The 17,192-nt window shown below is 35.4% G+C and overlaps 1 protein-coding gene across 17 annotated transcripts in view; it reads right to left on the bottom strand.

Moving 5' to 3' along the window:
* The window catches only part of NFASC (neurofascin), a 163,995-nt gene that overhangs the window by 103,374 nt on the left and 43,429 nt on the right, over nucleotides 1-17,192 (bottom strand). For all 17 annotated transcript variants that reach the window (XM_039341080.1, XM_039341163.1, XM_039341051.1 and 14 more), the window contains exon 2: nucleotides 9,852-9,919. The gene's annotated coding sequence lies outside the window, so the exon portion shown is untranslated. The remainder of the gene's footprint in view (nucleotides 1-9,851; nucleotides 9,920-17,192) is intronic.

The following is a 17,192-nucleotide window of genomic DNA, read 5'->3' as shown; positions in this document are numbered from 1 at the left end:
AGGCTGAAAAAATCCATATATCAATTAGATGGCAACACAAAGACACAGAAAACTGTAATACTTCATTACCACTTATTAGTCAACTGAATTTCTGCAGCCAAGATGTGACTGTCATCAAAGATATAATAAATAATTATATTTCAATAAGTGACTTGCTTTTCAGTATTTAGGAGTAGTCATGCATGCCACTGGCTTGATGAAGCCCATTATGAATATGCTGTTGCCACTGAACAAAGATCTGCCAGTGCCATCCTCAATTTTTTCTGCACCAAGGGAGGATATTATGTTCCAGCTGCACTTAAGCTCAGGCTATTCCACTAGCCCATCTCCTCTATGGAACTCAGGCTGGGCCTCTAGCTTCTTGTTTCACTTTCTTGGAGAGGGTACAATCTAAATTCATCAGAGCAGCTAGCCAGATACCTCACTGTGTTCCAAAGGCACATCTACTGTGATTGGAGACAGGTATGATAGAAGTTGAGTCAAGAGTGTGTCTAGCTTCTATAAGCTGTTGAATCTAATATTTTAAATCTAGGCTACTCTCTCTCTCCTTAGTTCTTAAGATGAAATATGATCAGGTGAAACAAACCCTGAAGCAAAAGATAGAAGATACAGAGCAGCAAGCAGATCTAGGGAAGGCTCTAGCCTTCCTGTCACCAGTACACAACTGATATACTGTCACTGCTGTCAGCTAGAAATACAGCACACACAGCCATCAGAAAGCTTTCTCTCTTAAACTTTAACTTGTTTATTATTATCTAGTAAGATTGTGTGTGTGCAGAGGTGTTCATTCACAGGGTATTCTACATGCACTGGTCTACGACCATAATAAATTTATATTGAAACTAGCTGTACCTGGCCATGCATTGCTGTGGCTCAGTCTGGTTAAATGGAAAAGAAAGAAAAGAAAAAGCGCACGTTAGCGTGTGTTGCTTTTACGTCCAACAGATGGCGCTGTTTTTGAAAAAAAACATGTTTTTACCTGTCACAGGTGTGACATCTATATAATATAGGTATATAAAAACGTGCATATTTGAATGCAATGTTGGTATATAAAAACACATGCATATTTGAATGCAACGTTGTGTCAAAATTTCAAAGCAACTGGTGAAGAACTTTCGGAGATTTAAGATTTTCAACAAACATTTACATTTTTATTTATATAGATAAATAAATAAATAAATATAAAAGGAATAACCCCAAAGAAACTAAAAAGGAAAAAAATCTGCCTGATATTTTATATTTAAAAATAATCACTAGTTTATTAATAAATATGCAGTATTACTATAATATTATCAGTAGAAATAGTATTGAAAAAAGCTACAACATCACTGAACATGTTGCTACATCCATTGCTGCTATGGTTGTAAGTGTGAAAAACAGGTCATAAGACACTTTTTCTAGTGCCATTGTAACTTCAAACAGTCATTAAACAACTGTTGTAAGTTGAGGACTACCTGTATAAAGAGTGACTAAAAGCTCTCTGATATCTTTGCAAGTGTGGGGGGGGGGGAAGCAAAAGGAAGATGGATATGGATATGGATATGGATAGCACCAGAATATCCCCTTGACAAATTTAGAGAAATTAAGTATCTTGTAGCAGAGAACAGTTTTAATCAGTTATTGAAAGCCATCAGGACATTTTAGGTAGCAATTAAGCATTTAATCTTTATTTACATTTGTAAGATGAACAGTAAAATACCAGATGATAATGTTCCCAAGACACATTGTAAGGCTGCTTCATGCGTTTTATTCATATAATTACAAGTGATTGAACAACAAGCATATTCCTGAAGGACGTTCTTTACCACATTGCAAGTAATGAGGTGCACTGTTAATTGTTTATATTACAAAGAAAATGAAAGGATTTAAAGGCATACTTAAAGTGTCACTGACAAAGAAGCATCATCTTTCAAGGTCTACTAAACTTTGCCTACGTCATTCAGCTTCCTTTCCTCTCCACATTTTCCCATCATTTACAGATTAGATTTTTGGGGGGAGGTTATTTCTTTTGCTTTAAAGTTGTCACAAACATTTGAGTTTGAATATCTGATAATTCTCTTAATTTACCCTATGTTGTGATAGCTTTTTAAAAATTATATAAATTTTCCTTTCATTTTTTTGGGGGGGGGGGATCTGTATTTCATCCTATCAGAAGATGGAGAGTATCTCCCTTCTTTCTGTTAGCATGTCAAATTATTTAGATGAATTATTTGCTTAGACCAGGGGTGTCGAACTGCCGGCCCAAACATCTCAGGAATAATTTGCTGAACGAAACTTGATTAAAGTGAAATCCTGGGCACAGCAAAACTCTGTGAAGCTTTCTGTGATTCTCATGTTGACAGATTCTAGCATCAAGAACACTGCTGCCATTTCACTTCAGCTCATTTCATGACTTCTCAATTTTTGTATTTCTCCAGACACTGTTTCCTTAAAATCACAGAGTCGGAATTAAAGCACTCCAGAGAGATGCTATCTAGCCTCCACTTAAAGACTACGAGGACAATATTGTTTTTATATTGTATTATCCAGTAGACATATGAATATTTTTTTGCTAGATCTTCTTAAGAAGCTATTTAGAAGGATTTATTTATTTATTTTGTGATTTTATTAGTAGTGTTTACTTAATAGATCAACGTATTTATTTTTAATATGTTACAGTTTAAGCTTTGTTAAAAATGGTTGAATATGATACTTACTCATTATTATGAACCGGACGGTTGCTTGTTTGTTGAAATATGTGACTGTACCTATCCTTATTTTACCCTAATTCCTTATTTCCTTCCCCTCCCCCTTTCCTTTTACCCTTCCCTTTACCATACCTGTATTCTTCCTATTTTTCCTTACCTATATAAATTTAATAAAATTTTGTTAAAAAAAGAAGCTATTCTCCTTTCATTGGTTTAGAGCTATTATAGGTAATTTTAATAAAAAGATAACATTATATTTTCCCCATAGCAATATAAAAGCAGTATAGAACAAGAAAAAGGATACATTACTAGCAAGCTCAATCCTTTAGAATTCAGAAACGCTACGAACAATAAAATGGTGTGTTCAAAAGGAAGTGTGGTGTAATTGGTATATCGACCAGATTATAAAGATCATACATAGATGTTTAAAATATGATATGTGTGGGGATCATGAAAATGGTTTTGTTACTGAACCGAGTTAAATATTTCTTACGTTCTAAGTCTGAAACACCACAAACCCATTTGCTTTGATATAGTGGGTGGATGAATAAGTGTAAGAACTTATATTTTTCCAAAATAAAAGAAGAAATGTGAATTTTAATCACTTGAAAAAGGAAAGCAAACTGCATGTATCTATAACATAAAGCATCCTTTGAACTGATCTTGATAAGTGATAGCTGCACAGACCATGTCCTTTTCTGTGTTCAGCAATACAAAAGTGATTTGTCACAGCTTTCTTTCAGTCCAGGCATATGGCATTATAGCTATCAGAAAATCTTTTGGAGCATGCAAAGATTACAACTTGATTTGCTGTAACAGTGTTCAAAGAACATCTGCAGTTCATGGCCAAGAATTAAATAGGTGATGGGAAAGAATTTTTCAGATTGATCCCTGGAAAGATTCACTTTAAAACTGCTGCCTCTGCATTTATTTTTTGCCTTGTAGGCAGACACTGGCCTTCACTCACAATGCTTTTAAAATGCTGCAGTTTTGATGACTGGTGAATAAAGAAAAGGCTCTATCCACAGCATGAACACCAAATGGCTCACTGAATATAGTATGTCTTTCAAGCAAAATGCGTATAGATTTACCATGCCCAGTTATTCTTTCTTAAATTCTGGACAAGTTATAATTGTAATGTCTCCAATATCCTTGCAGGCTTCATTTCTTTCCCCCCATGTCTATGGAGATTCTCAGTCATCCAGGTCATAGTTATTCCAAGTACGCTTTTCCATGAGGCAACCGGACTTTCTTGTTTTTCTTTGAAGACATTTTGCTTGTCATCCAACAAGCTTCTTCAACTCTGACTGGATGATGGGGAATGGCAGGATTTATACTCCTGCCATTTATACTTCATAACATTAAAATTTACCGGAACTCCCCCACAGATCAATATTTACATTTTGATTCACACCACTAACAGGAACACAAAATGGGAGTTATCAGAACCCCACACCACAGAGCTGAAGGCCTGCCTACCAGCAAAGATGGAAAAAAAAAAAAAGAACTAAAACACATTAAAGAAGCCCTCAGAACTTGTGGGTATCCCAAGTGGGCCTTCATCAAATCTCAAAAAAGACCCAGCAGGAGCTCCTCCATAACAGACAAAGAAAACAATAAAAAAAGCAACATAGCCATTCCCTACATTGCAGGAATATTGTAAAATCTCAGGAGGATCTTCAGCCAACAAAACATACATGCACACTTCAAACCCAAGAATACACTAAGGCAGAAGCTTGTCCACTCCAAGATTAAAACACCCAGACACAAACTGAGCCACTTGGTATATGCACTACAACACAGTGAGCAATGTGCAGATCTGTACATTGGGGAAACAAAACAACAACTTCATGAACGTATGGAACAACATAGGAAAGCAAACCCATCAGGACAAGATTCAGCAGTCCATTTACATTTAAAAAACAAAGACCACTCTTTCAAAGACAGAAAAGTCCACAATTTGTACAGAGAGGACTGCTGGTTTGAAAGAGGGATCAAATAAGTCATCGATGTCAAAAGTGAACAGCCCTCTCTCATCAGAGGGGGAGGGATACAACATCATCTATCTCTAGTCTACAACTGCAGTCCTTTCAACAGTTCCAAGAAGGTTCCACATAACATTTGCACTTCTCAGGTGACCCCAAAGATACAGATAAGCCTTCAAGTAGCATTAACAACTCACTAAAAGAATGCAAGTGACCAGCTGTCTGCAACGAGCATAAATCTTGCCATTCCCCACCATCCAGAGCTGAAGAAGCTTCTTGGATGAGAAGTGAAACGACTTCAAAGAAAAACAAGAAAGTCCAGTTGCCTCATGAAAAAGTATCTTTGGGATTCTTTTCCCCCAGTTTCCAGCATACAACTGATCTTTTTTTAAATTATTCCACTTTTATTATTTTTTTAAAATAACTCAAGGCAACGAACATACATAATATCCCTTCCTCCTCATGTTTTCCCCACAACAATCCTATGAGCTGAGTTTGGTGAGAGAAAGTGATTAATCCAAAGCCATCCAGCCGGCTTTCATACCTAAGGTGGGATTAGAACTCAGTCTCCTATTTCTAGGCCAGCACCTTAACCACTACACCAAACTCATGTTTTTGTGAGATGGGTGGCCATATAAATATGATACATAAATAAATAAAATTAAAGAAATAGGCTTCCTTCCATTTACATTCAGTGGATTCATGCTACCAAGAACAGATAATCATTAAATTAAATTAAATAAACTAGAAAAAAACAGATATTTTTTCTTCCATTAGACATACTTGAGATCTTTTGAGACAACCTACTTATTTGAGGCATTGAAAATATAAATAGGCATGTTCCTGAAAAACAGGACTACTTTTTAATCTAGAACTAAGCAAGGGATAAGAAGGAACTATGCTTATAATTTCTAAGGGAGAACTAAAACAGAACTTAAAATAAGAATGAAGTGAAATACTTTGAATTTTTCAGCTGCTTGCACTTAATCAGTCTGGTATGATGGAGAGATTATAAAAAGTTGATTGGAATTGTTTAATTCATGCAGAAGTCCTTTGATGAGGGAGAAACACATCCCTCCTTGTCCATCCTCCAATAGCAGGGTATTTCTGAATATTCCAACTTTCTCCAAGCAAAAGAGCTGATATCCAAGAATCTGCAAATTACACTTGTCAGATTGCCTACTGAACAGAATCTTTATGACTTAAGAGTTTTGCAGAAGGAAAGATTCAGCAGGATATTAGAGATGGAAAATAATGTATGTGCTTGAAATTAGTTGAAAACAAAACAAATGCATATCCATCCTTTGATAACACCCCTTTCTTATTTAAATTCTGACTCACTACCAGCTTCATTTTAATAAGGATTTCAGAACTGACATAATGGCCGTTCCTCTCAAATCTGAAACTTCTGTATTTTTCATACTTTCATCATTAGCCATCCATCCAAACATCTCTTGGAGATGCTGGGCACATGAATCTGTTGCTAACATATGCGGACCATCAATGAAAGGATACACATTCAATTGTCCAGGATGGTGGGGAGAAGAAGGGAAGAGGAGAAAGATAGGCCAGACTTGAAAATCTGTGAATTTATTCAACATCTCAGCAGCACTGTAGCTATTGGTCTGCAACAAACCCTGCAGCCAAGGACACCAAGTGATGACTGAGGACAGACTCTAACAAAAGGTTGAAAAACAACAATGCTAGAAAATACACAGACTGTACTGTTAAAAAAAAACACCTTTTGAACATTTTCAACTGCATTCAAACTTTGTATCCTAGCCAGATCAACACAAAGCACTGACACAGAAGAAAATGAATTGGGTGGGTATCCTATGAGTGTTAAGGACTACATTTGTCCAATACACTAAGTCTTAAAGCAATTTATTACATTTTGGCTTAATTTTGTCTCTTGTCCTGGCCACCTGGGTTTACAGTTTAATTGTATGTATTGAGCCAATAAATTATAGTTTGTTTTGTGGAAGAGATAATGAAGATATAAGCAAACCATCTAACAGAAACACCCTTGAGATCTATGCTTTTGCTTTCTTTTAGCTTACAAAGCAAAAATGGCAAATTCAGCCAAATTACTATAGCATTAATTATATATAATTATTAGGAAAATATTTTTGTTATAAAAATGAGAAAAAAATCAACTTTAAATGCCTTATGCCATAAAATTTCTTGTTGTAAGTGTTGTTTGTGTATGTGTCTATCTTTAATATGCCATTATTATTCACTCCATTCCTTTTTTGATATATATTTAATACATTTATATCTATGATTGCTGGAATTTTGCTAATAAAATCCTTTACTAAGTTTGCATATATGTACCTAGAATCATTTCAGAACCTGGGACATCCAGCTGTCCTGATCATGTTAATATAGTCAGCACATATTGTTATTTTATTATATAGTAAAAAAAATTACTTGCTATCTATTTATCTTTGGACATGTTTATTATAATTGTAGATAGTTTTCACTAATCCTATTTTTCCCTGCAGTATGGCAACACACTGGTTTTAGTCATTTTGGCTGGGATCTTATATCATTTTATAAACTTTTTTATTTTACAGAGTTTTTTTACAGTTTTATTTTACAGTTTTCAAGGACTAGAGGGACTTGGAGACATCTTTGCCTAGCTGAGGTGTAATATCAAAATTGTGATACTGGGACATCAATTATTCAAATAACTTGCACCAATTACTTTCAGATATATCAGACTGTAATGGGCTCTAGTAAAAGTTCTTATTACAAATGTGGTGAACTTGCCTAATACTTTCTGAATCAAGGTAATGAAAATATTTCTCATAATTTGGTAGAATCTTTTTTCTGCCTCCTAACTAATTGTACCCGAGTCATATTCACACTCTAGGCCTGAATTGTGATTGCTCAGTGATGCTAACTTGAGGCTTTTATTTTTAATCACATTAAAGTGCTGTACTCCAATCTTTGAGAAAATTATACTACAGGCAGTTCCTCAACTTACAGCCATTTGTTTAGCGACTGTTTGAAGTTGCAGCTGCATTGAAAAAAGTACCTTGCAATTGTTCTAGCATTTACAACTGTCAAAGTAATGCCCATGAAGATGTGATCAGTATTTGGGCACTTGGCAACTGGCATGTATTTACCATGGCTACAGTGTCCTGGGATCACCTTTTGTGATCTTTTCAGCAGGCTTCCAACAAAGTCAATGGGAGAAGCTGGGTTTGCTCAACAATCACATGATTCAGTTTAGCAATTACAGTGATTCACTTAACAATTATGGCAAAAAAAAAGGTTGTAACACCAGGAGTGACTCACTTAACAATTGCCTCGCTTAGCAACAGAAATTCTGGTCCTGATTATGCTTGCAAGTCGAGGACTACCTGTAATATGAAATTTGCTGCTTCACAGGGTAGGATTCTATTATTGGCACAAAGCTGGCAGATGGCACTGTTTTTATTTACTGTTATTTATTCATTCATTCACTGGGCATGCTAAGGACAGGGATTGGTGCATTGTCTCAACTTTGTTTCCTTTCTGTTTCCAAAATTACAGTAGGAAACCCTCCATGAATCTCTTTTCCACATGGAGATGCATTTTGGAAGATAGCTAGACTAGTTAGTGTAGCCATCTGTCAAAACTTGCAAGGATTTTTTTTGGGGGGGGGGCAGAAATGTTTGGTGTGGGCGCTTTCAAAAGGACCCTGATTACTAGTTGGTATCACCACAAAAAATATTCTTCAAAAGAAGCAAAAATGACTAGGTATCGTAGCATACATCTGCATATCTATTATACAGAAAGGAGAGTTGGTTATGTGGGGAGAAACATAAAAGTAGGTCAAATACAGTGGGAATGGGGTTCAGAAGGGTATGATAAAACAGAGAGAGAAAATCAAGAATGAATGCTTGCTGATTGAATGCAAACTGCATATAAAAGTGAGCAATCACTGGAAAAAAAAACCTCCTGGAGATAATTAATCATACAGAGAGAATTAATGAAACTCAAAACATTTATCAAATATAGACCTGGAGAATAAATGGTTCAAAAAGACAAGAAGATTTTAGCTAGGCTGAATTGATGAATTCTTTAAAATGAGAGAGGTGAGAAGTATAAAGAATAACAGAGAATGCAAGAAGTGGTATATGGATAAGCAAGGATGGCTTGCATGAGCACAAAAGTATAGAGAGGATTAGTAAATGATATCAGCGTAAACTAGAATTAGATTTGTTTCCTTTTTTTCTATCCTTGTGAGATAACTTTTGGATTACTATCTTTTTACTCCTTTTTTCACTTTGTGTAACTTTTTCTTTTATGAAAAGGGAACAGCATGACAACTATACATGGCTGGGTGAATATATATGTATGTATGATTTTTCCCCCTTGATACATACACAAAGAAACAACTCAGGAAATCAAATTGAGCAACAGTGAAGCAGATGGAAAATGCAGTACTTTCAACCATGTTTCCTCCTATGGTAGCTACTGCTGCTCCATGATCCAGCATAGGTAAACAGGAGAGCTATCTCATTAGAGGGTTGGGGGCATTAAAATCATTCAGGCAATAACATGATTCACTACAGTAAGAATCAGGAAATTAATTTAATGATAAGCTTCAGAACATAACCCAGTTGAATCCAAATACCCCTGTCATCCCCCAATAATATGAAGCTTCGGTTTAAAAGAAGGCATTCATCTGGCTATACAGAATTGCCTGTTAAATAGCATGAGATCCTTCTCCTTTTCAATTTCAGGTAATCAAGTTATAAGCAAACTTAGATAGGACTGTGGTCATTATACAAACTCATAACAGCATTCAAAAATCAATCTCAAAACTGTACCATTTTAAAAGTTTTGCAGAATATAATATTCATATTTTATAACATAGTTCCTTATTTTCAAAGGAACTCACTTATAATCCATAATATAATAGTTGAACCATATGGTGATGAAAGGATGAATCACTGTTGCTGGGATACTGTGATTCCTCTGGACATGGTCTCCAGCAGGTGATCCAGGAAGACCTATGAGTCCAGGAGAACCTTTCAAATTGTAGAACCCGCTTCCAAAGTTATCAACAGAATCATGATAATGATTGTTTTTAGACAAACAGCTACTCCATCTTATTGGCTTTTAGTCTGATCTTATTACTACCCATTCACAACTTCATGCACAGCATATGTAATGAATGTCTTACCTGAATACTATGGTTCTGGATATTGATTTAAATGCTTCTATCTTAGTCCCGATTTAATACTGAACAGCCTATAGAACAGGAGAGAATAAATCAAGAAAAAAAATTAATGGTCTGCTCATAAATCTGTTCAACTTTAGAACAAACCCTTTAAAAGTGAATGCAAGGAAGACTCTAGAGGTTTTAACTATTATATTTTTAATACTTCATATTGCTTTCTTTAACCTTCAGACACTTTTGAACTATGAAGTACTAAATTCTCTAGACATTCAGTGTAGAAGAAAAGAACAGATATCGACTACTTTATTTGAGAAAAGGGACATATTTGCCCAATTCCATTTAAACATTATTCTCTGATGTAACCAGATTTCCAATATATCACTAGTATAGGAAGCTTAGTTTCATGCAGATGTTAAATGGCAATGGCAGGAGAACTATGTCCTGAGACATCCCACATAAAAGTCACCTAGGGCTAGTTTTCTTACCAACACTAAACAAGGGAAGATTGCAGTCTGGACAAAAGATTAGACTATCCAATGCTGCTGGATCCAAGGATGGACAATTGTCTCCTTCAAGGCGTGTAGAACCACCCTCCCCTATAAGGAGGCATTAATCACTACTTAGACCCAGTCCGTGCTGCTTTCCAAGAGGCCTTTGCCAACTGCGGGGGGGGGGCATGGATTCTGAGCTCAGATGGCAGAACTTGCAGCACCAAGGACCCTGTCAACATCTTGAGGTCTAACCTGATGAAACTCTTCTCAGATAACTGAGCAACAAATGGGTTTATGTCATTTCCATTGTACTTGCCCAACCAAAGTCCAACTCAGAGCAGCTTTATCTGACTGATGTCTAAAATAGTCCTCACAGCTGTCCTGGAAGATCTCCCTAAAACAACAAGATACCTGGTTGCTCAAAACAGTGCTGCTAACTTTCCAAAGATATAAGAGCAGAGGAAGAAGCTTGTTTCTACTCTCATCATCACAAGATAAGCTCTAACAAAGGGTTTCACCTATACCCAATTGGATTCATTCTTTGTCTTCCTCCAGTGCTACTCCAGGGATCCTTTCATTTAACTCAACTCATGAATTATTCAAATGATTTCATTCTGGGATTGTACTTCTTTTCCCTAACCACTTTTTAAAATCTCTTCTTAACTGAACAGTGCGACTGAATTTTACTTATTTATGGAAGATTAGTTTAAAAACAAATGTGTTTCTGTGATGAAGCTTTCAAATTACACAAACAGATTATGCAAACAGCCAAATTTACAAAGATGCTCAAGCTCAAAACATTTCCAAAATACAGTAGTTAGAAAAGCCTCCAAATTTATCAATGAGGTTGGAGCCATACATTTTGAACTCAAAGCTGCTCTTTGCCAACTTGAAATGTTTTGTACACACCTGTTGTAATTATAAGAAACAGGGACAGTTCTATAGCCAGAGATTGTAACTAGGCAAATACAGGATCCTTCAGATTCTCACTAAAATGGCAGAAAGGGCTTTTAACATTGGAAAGAAAAATCTACAATGCAATTTTCTTCACTTTCCTTTGGAAGAGAAATGATTTGGGGGAAAAAAGAGAGATAGCAAGATACAAATGTCTCCTTGTTTGCCCTTCTGATGCCACCAGCAAGGTACTGGAGCTTGGACAGTTTCTGGGTCACAGTCCTTTGTTATGGGAGACAAGATTGTGTTGCCAGCTTCCTAATAACATTCTTTATTCAGAATCAGAAAGCAACCATTCTTCCTCATGGCCAAAGAACAGGATTTTTTTTTTAAAAAAATGCACAGTCCTTATCTGACTTTAGGTTGCATCTTTTCTGGTTATTTATTTGCCTCCTGGAAACAAAAAAAAATGTTTTCAGCACACTACCGCATCTGATTTTGAAATCCATCCAATCAGCATAATTGCTATTAATTAGTATAAGCATTTGGCATTTGTTTAATGAAGAACATAGAAATGTTTTTTTCTTCTTCTCCAGTATGATCAAAAGAGTGCAGTGTTAAAAGAATGTACTTTGCCACATTGTATAAATGCAGGGAATTTTCTGAATGAATCTCTAGTCCACCATTCTCAGTACATAAAATTTGATAATGGGCAGGGAAGGTTAGAAAAAAACCCCAAGGAATAATACTGCATTTCTTCCTTTGCATACAAATGTGACTCTCTAGCAAGCTTTACATGACACTTTCAAAAAGGTGAGTCAAGAACCTGGAATTATAATAATTATAACCTTAGATTCAGCCATTTAAGTCTTGCCCTGTATCCTCTCTGCTAAAAGAAGATGTGTAGCAAGGCTGTTCCTGGGCTTATGTAGCATCATGATAGATAACCAATGTTTGGGAGAAATGGTGAGATGTGGAAAAATGCAAAGAGAAGTAACAAAAGCAATCTGGTTGAATAGATGGAGGTGGTATCAGCTAAAAACAATAGATAAACGAGTCACTGAATACTTTTCTCAACGGAGTAGTCAAAACGCTATGCCCCACAGTCCAGAAGGAAGTATTTAAACATTTGTTTATAGGGAAAAAAAATTAAAAAGGGGAAGGGGAAAATCTTTAAAGAAACACAATTTCACATTTTTAAGGAATAATAACCAAAGGAAAGGAAAAATACCTCAACAGCACATGAACCCCAGGCTAGGAACCGCTACTGAGTTGTGAACTGCAGAGACACAGAAATGTTTTGAATAGGGGAATGGAATTTCCTACAGACATTAAGTACGAAAAATGGTCATAAGTCACTTTTTTCAGTGCCAATGAAACTTTAAATGGTCACTAAACAAATGATTGTAAGTCAAGGATTACCTCTCCTTCATACCACAACATTTTATTAAAAGCCACAATAAAAGTTTAAGAGTACCATAATCACTGACTGGGCTTATATACCATACTAGGCCATGGTTTTAACCACACTTTGTTGACTGCATGATAATAGCTGGATTCACACCCCATACTAAGCCATTTCTTAACAGCAATTGACACTAGATCCAATTATCAGTGAGGTGGGTAGGCTCTCTACTAGATGAATTCAAGGAGAGACTAGATAGCCATTTGTCATGGGTATTTTAATTTGGATTCCTGCGTGAGGCAGCAAAATCAATGGCAAAGGAAAAACTAGTTAGTGTGGAGTAGGAAGGGGCTATTTCTGTTGAGTAACAGAGTCTTCTTGGTGAGAAAGGATTCAAAGGTGACAATTATGAGTAGCTGATTTGAGGATGGTACCCCTGAAAAGATTCTCTTGTTTATAGCTCCAGGCCTACTAAAAAGGTATAAGGTGGGCTCCCATAGATGACTTAAATATCCAAGCAAGTATTAATAGAAGGAAAATTAGAGAAAATCTAGGAGGTGTTGAAAACCCATAGACATATTGATTTTCTTTTAAATTGAAAGATACAGTGGCTCTATTTAAGGTTAGAACACATGGGAAAGCAAATTACTCTTTTAGCTCTCTGTGAGCTACTATTACTTCCTACTATTGGGGTGGGATTGGATTTCACTGTTACCCCACATATACTGTAGGTGAAGAGTCCAATCCTTCCCAATTCTGTGGCTTTTATTTTTTTTTTAAAAAAATCAGCATAAATATAGCATACAATTTGTCCTTAAGTCACATGCAATGCATTGCAGGAAGTTTTAAAAATTGAAACTGCAATTGTAATAGTAATATAATTATATTTTTAGAATACAAGAATAGCATTCTGGGAGATTGCCATATAATCGCCATATAATTTCAGTGGGTTTTACATTGCTTGATTTTTGCTTCTTCCAAAGCTGCTATTAATAAACAGAACTGGATTCCTATTTTAGATTTCTTTCATAATATTTGTCTTAGCATGCCAAATATATTGGGGTGAACTTTCCTACCTGTCAGAATAAAATGAGTTGTTACAAAATCTGGTGCTATTAGCTTCCTATCACATGTGGTGATGCAAGGAAGTTAATTTATCATAAGTGTCCCAATTCCCTCAATATATGAGTGGCATATGAAGGTGATTATTGCCAAAAGTCCTGACTGGTTTATCATTAAAGAGATATTGTAAACATGCCTGTTCGATTTCTTCATTTTGTGGCTTTCTCCTCTCTAAGCACTTGAGGTACTCTCTCTCTTCTCGGCACACAGTTCCTGCCCATTATTAACAGCATGTTCTCTAGTATGCCAGGGTTTTCTGTAAATGTGCCCAGAAACGAGAGCTTCTAAGTGACATACTTGAGAAAAATGGGAGAGAGGTCAGATTTGACCTTTATTTCCATGCCAAGATGGAAACAGTTTTTTTTTGAATGACAAATCTACTTAAATATAACTTTCCAAATATTGCAGATCTCATTTTAATTAATACATTTGAAACAATTATAGAAAAAAGATATTAATCATTGAAGATATATTATTTTCAATTATAAAGTGATACAATTTTATTTCTTTTCAGAATACAATAACTTATGCAATAGATGAAAGGCATATCTAGTCAAATGTTTTGATTCCAATGCTACTAACTGGGTACTTGTGGGAACAGCATATACATCACTTTAGCTTGGATTGCAGATCATGCTAAGCTATGGTTTCTTTTCACAAATGAAGGTGAATATATACGTGTCCCAGGATAAAATGGGATCCAACCTGAGTCGGTCACCAGGACCAGAGCTTTAGTCTTCTGAGCTTTTCAGACTCATGCTGGAGCCCATCTTCAATGCTTAATGCTTTATTTTAAACATAGTTTGTTAAACAAGCCAAAGTGGTGTGATTTGCAGATAACACTAAGTCATAAGCAATGATTTACAGAACATAAAGAAGGATTCAGTCATCATACTAAACCAAAGGCATTAAACATTATGCCTTAGTAGAAATGTGTACAAACTACTTACTTCTCTTTTTCTACAATGACCAATTTTTTTCTTTTTTTTATCACTGAATCCAATGAAAAGTTTTGAAAAATTTTTGACTATTATATTGTAGTAGCATTACAATACAGTATATATATATTATATTTTTAGGTTTTTTTATAAACATATAATGTTCCATTCTAAACTTGTGCTGTGCCATTAATCACATCACTCTATCTATGTGTGCATACTTAATACCAGATTGGGGACTGATGAAACATACATCTTGTTGCCTACTTGCTAAATATTTACAGTCTTTTTAGCTATGCTTTCTGTAGAACATTGGTAGGAAGCATTCGGCATGGAATACCAGCCCACTTACTGTTCTGACTCTAGGACAGCAAAAACAGGAAACAATGATATGCTATAAATTCCTTTGTTTGTTGTTACACTTGAAATATTTCAGATTTTCCTTTATTAGATCACCCCAAACATTCCAAAGGAAAGTTTTAGGTGCGGGTGTTTTGTTTCTCTATGTCTCCTGTTTTCACCTATTCATCTCACCTGAGAGTCTATTTGAACCTGATTTTTTTAAAATGCCCCTTTCATGGGCAGTTAACAGCTAGAAATCCAGATCAAGAATACATATTGCATGTGGGAACCACAGCAGCATTTTCTTCAAAATTAAAATGGTATTTTGAAAACATGCTTTTCAAAACATTTTAAAGTATTTATTAAAGTGACTCTACCATGTATTAAGAACAACAATGCTTCCCCTTTGGAAGTTGTTAATATGCATTAAATGATCATATCCAGCTGTTTGGACACAATGTCCTCTTGCCCTGGTGTATAAAGGAATGGGAGAGAAATTCTTTAGAAGTTCAGAAACAGTATTGGAAATTCAACTGGGATGTTGTTTTTCCTTACTTGCATAATATTTTCATACTTTGATAAAGATTCAGTATGTTTCACTTTGGCTAAAATAAATTACTAAAGAGGAGTGTGTGACTTCTAAGGTTTTGTATCAAGTTTTTAAAGTTTGAGCCAAATAGTTGCAAGACTCCCTCATTCTCAAATATGCATAAAATTCTAATAATATTTGGAAACAAAAGAATGGAAGGCAATACTGAAAAGCCAAAGAACAATCTGTGTATTCATAAAAACTTCTCATTGCTTTGCCTGTTTTCAGATGCCTGGATTATTTTAAACCTTTAAACTTCTCTCCTAGCTCAAGATTGTCTTTCTGATTTTTGTTTACATGCATTTGAAGATAATTGACCCTGGAATCCATGGTGAGATTTATTTTCTACACTTAATTGCAATATTTGTTTACTTCACAGCCCCAAATTTACATGTGTGCTCTGAACTCGGCTATATACAGTATTTTGTAAAATAAGGCTATAGCCAAGAGTTAGAACTGAGATAAGAAGAAATGATCTGCCTAGGAAACCTGGGATAGCTAAGAAATCTTGAGATCAAGGCTAATTTGCTAAAGCCCATTTAAGAGAAGAAGAAAGAAGAAGAAAAGTCTCATGACACTGAAAAAGTCTGTAATTTGCTCTAGACTGGTTCCAAATTTATTGACTTCATCAATTTCTCTACTGCAGGGGTTCTTAACCTTGGCAACTTTAAGACTTGTGGACTTTAACTCCCAGAATTCCTCAGCCAGCAAAGCTGGGAGTTGAATTCTGGGAGTTGAAGTCCACAAGTCTTAAAGTTGCCAAGGTTGAGAACCGCTGCTCTACTGATTTTTAAAGACTCATCTTCATAAAGAAAAAGAATTTTCCCTTCACAAATAATCAGTGAATTGGGACTGGAACAATTACAGAGTTAAGTATGTATAACTTTTTATTTTGAGATGGGGGCAGATTTCTTTCCTATTATCCTTTTATCTCTCTGTGTGTACAAAACTAATTTTCTATTTTATTTTTCAAGCAATTCATCTTTCACTTAGTCATTCATTAATGTTAACTTTTTGTTCTGGCTTTCACTGTTTTGAAATGCAGTCTCTGGATAACACTGTCCTTCCCAGAGACATATTTGAAAAATTAAAGAAGACTGAGTCAGATTTAACCACTGGTTATTTTGTAGATATATTCCTCTAGTTTTCTTGGCAACAATATAAAAATTGTTTGCCATTATCTTTTTTTGCAAGATTTTTTTTTCCTACCCACAATAGGGATATACTAGGAAGTCTAAATATCTGGCTGACTATGCAACCAATCACAATAATTTGCCAGAAGAAAGCAAAGATAGTACCAGTAGTAATAGATGCCTTGAGTGCAATTCCAAAACATCTGGAGCACTGTGTGAACACCATCGACACTGACAAAAGTCAACTGCAACAGGAAGCTTTATTTGGAATAACTTACATCTTGCAAATATTCCTTTTATGTCATCAAACAACAAAATCCCAGGTCCTTGGGAAGGACTACTAGACAGATGGCAAACATGCCAAATCCAATCTAAACATCTGGCTGACTTTGCAACTAACCAAACTACTAAAAAAATTGCAGCAACAGCA

Source organism: Crotalus tigris, unplaced genomic scaffold (genome assembly GCF_016545835.1).
Source record: "Crotalus tigris isolate CLP2741 ecotype Arizona unplaced genomic scaffold, ASM1654583v1 scf7180000017550.10884619, whole genome shotgun sequence".
Classification (NCBI taxonomy): Eukaryota; Metazoa; Chordata; class Lepidosauria; order Squamata; family Viperidae; genus Crotalus; species Crotalus tigris.
This window is presented reverse-complemented; position numbering and strand designations above follow the sequence as displayed.